Source organism: Octodon degus, unplaced genomic scaffold (assembly GCF_000260255.1).
Source record: "Octodon degus isolate 3935 unplaced genomic scaffold, OctDeg1.0 scaffold00116, whole genome shotgun sequence".
Taxonomy (NCBI): domain Eukaryota; kingdom Metazoa; phylum Chordata; class Mammalia; order Rodentia; family Octodontidae; genus Octodon; species Octodon degus.
In genome coordinates this window covers 9,184,809-9,192,005 of record NW_004524692.1, presented here as the reverse complement: position 1 = coordinate 9,192,005, position 7,197 = coordinate 9,184,809, and the positions used below count along the sequence as shown (strand labels likewise).

The 7,197-nt window shown below is 34.6% G+C and overlaps 1 pseudogene; it reads right to left on the bottom strand.

The window, feature by feature from the left end:
• Positions 1-907: 907 nt before the first annotated feature.
• On the bottom strand, positions 908-6,891 carry LOC101572981 (annotated as a pseudogene).
• Between the last annotated feature and the right edge of the window lie 306 nt (positions 6,892-7,197).

Genomic DNA, 7,197 nt, shown 5'->3' with positions numbered 1-7,197 from the left:
TACCAATTTGATTTGAAACTGTCTCATTGCTATTTGTTTATCAATAAAATTATGAGAAAAAATAAAGTTAGAGGCAAGTAAAGAGTAAAAAAAAGAAAGAATAGGTAAAGAAAAAGTTAAATTATCTTTATTTGAAGATGACATGATTCTTCATTTGGAAGACCCAAAAAACTCCACCAAGATACTAGCAGAATTAATAGAGAAATTCAGTAACATTGCAGGTTAAAAAGTCAGTACACAAAAATCAGTGGCATTCCTCTACACATATTAGAAACAGAAAGGAGAAATTATAGAAATAATAACTTTTACAATAGTACCAAGGAAAATGAAATACCCTGGAATTAGTCTTACTAAAGAAGACAAAGATCTTTTTAAGGAAAATTTCAGTACTCTAAAAAAGAGATCGTAGAGGATTTCAGAAAATGGGTAGATACTGCCTGCTCCTGAATAGGAAGACAAACATTGTGAAGATGGTTATAATCCCAAAATTGCTGTACAGATTCAATGTTATCCCTATCAAACTACCACCAGCATACCTCCCATACCTAGAGACATCATTCCTAAAATTTATCTGAAACCAGAAAAGACCTAGAATAGTAAGGGCAATCCTGGCTAACAAAGACAAAGTTGGAGGCATTACAATTCCTGACTTGAAATTATACTACAAGGCTACTGTGATAAAATCAGTGTTGTACTGGCAACAAAATAGACTTGAGAATCAACAGAATAGATGAGAAGATGCTGAAGCCTCCATGAACATACTGACCCACCTGATCTTTGACAAAGAGGCCAAACATATTCACTGGAAGAAAGATAGTCTCTTTAACATATGGTTCTGGAAAAACTGTCTCTCTACATTCCAAAAACTACAACTTGACCCAGGTCTATCACCATGCACTAAGCTAAAGTAAAAATGGATTAAAGATCTGAACATTAAAACAGAAACACTAAATCTCCTGGAAGAGAAAGTATGAGCAACTCTTGAAGACATAGGTGCAGGTGAAGAGTTCATGAACAAAATTCAAATAGCTAGGGAAATACCTGAAATAATTAACAACTTGGACTTCCTTTTAGGGAGACGTTTTTGCATGTCTAAAGAAATTACCAGGGGCCTGCTCCTTAACTCAGTTCTTGAAGTCGCTAATCAGCAAAGCAGACAGGCTCAGGTTGCTGTGGTTCAATCCCCAAGGCTCAAGCCAGCCAACCCTGCCCTGAAGGAATTCTGAGAAAAAGAAGGAAGAAAGAAAGAAAGAAAGAAAGAAAGAAAGAAAGAAAGAAAGAAAGAAAGAATAAATAAATAAATAATTTACCAATAAAATGAAAAGACAACCCACAAATTTGGAAAAAAATCTTGACAAATAAGTACTCAGACAAAAGTCTGCTCTCAAGAATATATAAAGAACTCGAGGGGCCAGGGAGACGGTTCACTGGAAATAGCGCTTCCCTGGTAAGTGCAGGGGGCTGAGTTCAATCCCTAGTTCCACAAAAACAAAGCAAAGAAATAAAAAAAAATCTAGAAACAATAGGGCCCCAAAATTTAAAGACCCAGTCAGAAATTGATCTTCCGAGATGAACACACACTTCTCAGAGGATGAAATTTAAGAAGCGAATAAATGTATGAAAAAATGCTCCACAACCCTAGCCATCTGTGAAATGCAAACTAAAATAACATTGAGGTGACCTCTCACCCCAGAAAGAATGGCTATCATAAATAAATCAACCAACAACAAATGTTTGACAGGCTGTGGGGAAAAAGGAACACTTCTCCACTGCTGGTGGGAATGCAGACTGGTGCAACCATTATGGAAATCAGTGTGAATACTCCTTAGAAAACTAGGACTTGAAATCTCATTTAAAGCAGCTATTCCTCTACTGAGAATTTTCCCAGAGGATCTGAAAACATTATATCATAGTGATGTATATGTGCCTATGTTTATAGCAGCAAAATTTGTGATAGCCAAATCTTGCAAACAACCAAGATACCAATCACCTGAGGAATGGATGAAAAAGATGTGATATTTCTATACAATGGAGTATTACTCAGCTTTTAAGAATGATAAACTCGAAGCCTGTATATTGAAGTGAATGCCACTTGAAGATATACTCATAAGCGAAATAAACCCAACACACATGTGTAAATATCATAGTTTCCCTAGTATAAGAACTCAAAAATAGAAATACCAAGAGAAAGGTATAATGCAATCTAAAGGAAAGCAAAAATTTGAGGACTAGACAATGAAGAGAGAGCAAGGAGAAAAGCTAGGAAACATGACAGTGGCAAGCCATACAGTTATATGTACAAGATGGGTAAGACAATGATCTTAAGAATCTTCAGAAGATTTTTGAATCTAGTAATAAATTGGAAGGATTCTGACCCTGAGTAACTATATATACTGACACCTGTGAACTAAGCAACTATACTGAATATCACAATTTTGATAGTAGGTTCATACTTGGAGTAGTTGTCATTCTGGTCTACAGAATTCGGGCTGCTTGTCATGACATGCCATTTGCTGCCATGCTTTCTCTCAGGTAGATGATTTTCCAAAAACGAAAAGGGTGGTGAATGAAGGCAGAATACAGGAAAAGGAATGTTGTAGGTCTGTCCTGCCACAATATTGTATATGGTTACATTTCTGGACTTCTGTGTATACATATATAATTCTTTACTCCTGTTTTTCAATATATTTTAATTTTTTAAATATTTTTTCATCATATCTGTAGGGACTTAAAGTATAAATATCAATATTTGATGAAAAATATCTGTTCCATGTTATGCATAAGATGTTTGATATTCCGACAGATAGTGAGGTTAAGCTTAACAGCATTGTTTGTATGGTAATAACAATAAGCTTCTCTTGTGGAGGGTTAGCATCCTAAGTTTTCAGAGCCTTCCTAGGTCAATTAAGATGCAGGACAGATGAGAACTTGTACTGTAACATCATGTAACTCAGTTGTGTCCCAAATTTTCTGATCAAGGAGATTATGGGGCCAAAGAGGAAAGTGATCAATGATGTAGGGTGTGCCTAAGGAGAGTCACATGGAGAGAAAACATTCTCTCAGCCTTTCACGGTGAGCACATTGGCCAAGCAATGGCCGTGACTCATCCACATGGCTGACACTGACAAAGGATCTACAATCTGAAGTACAGGATCTCAGGATAAATCCTGAGGGGATTTCACTGACCTTTTCAGATCCAAAACCTACAATTCTTGTTGCATAGTTCTTGCTTTATCTTGGTCTTAATCATGCAACAGAAAAGTATAAAAATGAAATATAAAAAGTAAATCCATGTTGTTTTGTTGAGCTGTAGGAGACTCAGGTCAACAACTTCTGTCATTGCCAGTCAAGTGGAAGACCTAATACTAGTATGAACTACTGGACTATTTTGGAATATTTTGCTGAGTTTACACACCTGTAATATTTAAATAACAGAACTAAACAAAAAAAGGGGATACACATGCATGTCCATTTTGTAACTGTGTATTCAAAATGTTTAGGATAGATATATAGCTACATTCTCTTAATGAATAGAGGCATTTGTTCTAATAGTGTTTGTAAATAAGATATCATGTCTGCATCTTTTATGACAAATAACCACTAGGAAGTCAGTATACAATGTGTTAATTATTACAATTTTCCTAGCAATTTGATTTGAACCTGTCTCACTGCTATTTATTTCTCAATAAAATTATAGGAAAAAAGGCTTTAATTGAATGGGCAGTCTGATATGTGAGTTATATTTCAATAAATATTTTTAACAAACTAAAAAAATATTGTTATACATTGTAAATATTTTCTGTACAGCATATAGTCCTAATGTTGTCGTATCTTGTGGAAATCTTAGCCATACTGTATCACAATTTCCAGTGTGCAATCGAATATATAGCCATTTATTTACTTTTATAAGTGTGTTCTGATAATTATGATTATTCCATAGCTTATTTATCTGTTATTGAATATTTAAATAATTTTGGACCTTTACCTTTTGATAAGTGTATTTTTCTATGAACAATATATATGTGTTTTATAAAACACAAGTTTATTTAAGTATCTAGGATATATATACTTGGTACAGTATATATACTTGATATATATTGTATACTTGGTACAGGGTCTCACTATGCAGCTCAAACTCTTAGGGATTCCTCTGATTTCAGCCTCCCCAGGCTGGAATTACAGGTGTGTACCATGATGCCTAGTCTCATTGGCCAGCTTAGCCTGCCCAGGTGTAGGGCCTGTGGGGCATGTAGTGTCAGGGATTGATCCCTGGTCCTTGTGTTTGCCTAAGCAAGTGCTTAGTCCAGTTAGCTATCTTGCCAGCCCTTATAGTAAATGTCATCATTTTCTGTAGTAGTTATGGGATTCTTATCTCATGAGTCTCTATAAAAGCAATAAAAGATGATATTGGATGCTTCTCAGTGTCATCTAATGTAAAAACAATCTCAGAAATATTACGATGTGTCTTTGTCTTCCTTATTTACTGAATTTTTCAACATGGGACATGTGTCTCTGTCACAAAGTCAAAATGACCATGAAAATTAAATAACTTGAATAAAATCAGGACATCAAAACAACCAAATAAATGAAAGTAAAGACATTCCAGAAAGAAGACAGTGGAAATGCCTTCAGAAAGTGGCAAGAATGATGGGATGAGACTTTGAAGCAAGAGCATTATTTAGAGGGGCATTAACAATAATGCATGTTTTATCATAATAAATTTTAATTTAAATATCTTTTCATTGTTTTATCATACCCCATATACGAGGAGAAGAGTTTGACCACAGGGTGTGAGTACCATGATAATAAGTTTGCAATAGCAAATTATTTTCTAAAGTGACTGAACCAATATATTTTCTTATGAGTGTAAAAGACTTACTTTATTTAACACTTATTAATCCACTTTGTCAATTTCAGCTAGTCAAATGAATGTTGCAGGCTACTGACTCTGTGTGAGTGTGTGTGTGTGTGTGTGTGTGTGTGTGTGTGTGTGTGTGTGTGTGTCTGTGTGTGTTCCACTAAGACCTGCATCCAGGTCTTAACATGAAATTCTTCACCACCTTGTATTGTTTTATAGTTTGAAACTGGTTCTTGATAAGTACCTAAGGTCCCCAGACTAGTCCCCAATTTCTTTTCTTCTCCCTCAGTGTCCCATATTTCTGGGACCACAGGTGTGAGGTTTTATAGGTCACTGTCACATTTCCTAATGAGGTTAAACATACTTTCAAGTATTTATTGAATATTTGGATATTTTCCATTATGAAAAATTCATTTGCATTTATGAAGTACTCTTTTCAATGTGTATTTATTTATTTTGGTAAAGATTATAAATAGATACTAGATAACAGCCTTTCACCAACAACATGATACATATATTTTCTCTCATTTTGTGGAATATTATTTTGTTTTATTATTTTATTTTTTGCACTGTAAATTTATTTTAATGAGAAAAAAAGATAAAATAATGAAACAGTTTCAAATCAGGTTGGTAGGGCAGTTACAAAAATTAATATGTTGCATACTGTTGTCTTTGCAGTAGTTATTCAGAGAAAAAGATGCAGACATATTACATACTCTTGTGATTTGACTATATAGATTGCCTGAACATTCTTTTCATAGTTATATTTTGATGTTTAAAATTTCTCAATTTTAATTTCTGATTTTTCCACTTTCAACTAAATTTCTAGGAATTTTTAAGAGGAATATCTTACTCTAACTTGGTGAAAACATTTTTTCATATTGACTTCGGCTATCATTGTTATTCTCTGATTTTCAAGTTTAGTTTTTCATATCCAGAAAATTCTTTCTTGATGCTGCTTTTCCATACAGCTATGATATATAATTGGCATCAGTTATTGAAGGTATGCTAGTCTTTCACTGTAATATGATGCTATATTTTTTGTGAAAGAAGTCTCTAAATCTACATAAATCTTTGGATATTTGTAGCTTCCATTTAATCATTGACTTCTAGTTCAAGAATTGATATTAAATACACAATTAGCAATCTGACCCATAGTCATTATTTTGGCAAATCAAAGTATATTCATAAAAATTCACATTCAAAACATCCAGTCTAGACAGTATTCATATGCTATAATTTTAATTTTAGATGTTACTAAGGATAGTATGATAATTCAATAGTTGTGTGCATTGTGTAATGAACAGATCACATGGAAAAGGCCTTCTGTTTACCCTCAGGTGAAGGGATTTTGAGACAGTGGAAAGCATGAATACATAAGTCAGGATAATAAACAGGAAGGTACTCAGCAAATCTGACATGGAGTTCATTGCGACTATGACTATGAACTCTGTGGGGTCACTGTCTATGCAGGACAGTCTGATTACTGCCTGAATATGACAAAAGAAGTGTTTGATCAGGATAGATCTGCATAACAACCCTCTGCATATCACTGAATATTCTATTAGAGATATAAAGAAGCCTGAAATCCAGGCACAAGCCACACACTCTCCACATGCAACACTGAGCATAAGAATCAGATACCTTAGTGGTTTGCAGATGGACAGGAAGAAGTCATAGCCCACTAAAGTGAGGATAGCACAGTTAGTACCACCAAGTGTTAGGAAGAAACACATCTGCAATCCACAGCCCATGACAGAAATGTCTCTGCTTTGGGTGAGAAGATCTGCCAGCATTTTTGGGAAGAAGGTTAATGTGTAGTATGTCTCAGAGAAGGAGAGTGAGCTGAGGAAAAGGTACATGAGTGTGTGGAGAGATCTGTCTGCCCAAGTTAAACCCATGATGGTCAGATTACCTGCCACAGTGAGAAAGTAGAGTCAAAAGGTGATTACAAAGAGGAATATCTGTACATGTGGGCAAAGCAAAAAGCCGAGAAGAATGAATTCCTGAAAGACTGTCTGGTAGGTCTTCATTGTTTCTCTGAAACAAAAAAGAAAACGCAATGATCGTTCAAGTTTTTCTTATTGCTTGATGTCATCACATGTAACTATGATGTAAATTAGAGAAATTATAAAAGATAAAACTGCCAATTAGGAAACCATGGGTATGCACATGAGGTGCTTTCCTCATTTTGCATTTATTAGATTTTTTTCCCATTTATTTTGCAAATCATTATGAAACGAAAGCTTTCTCTGGCATATTATTGGCTGGCATTATAATAAGAAAGAAAGTGCTCTGACTGATATTCAGATATAAAGGTTAATGTACTTAGGTGAGCC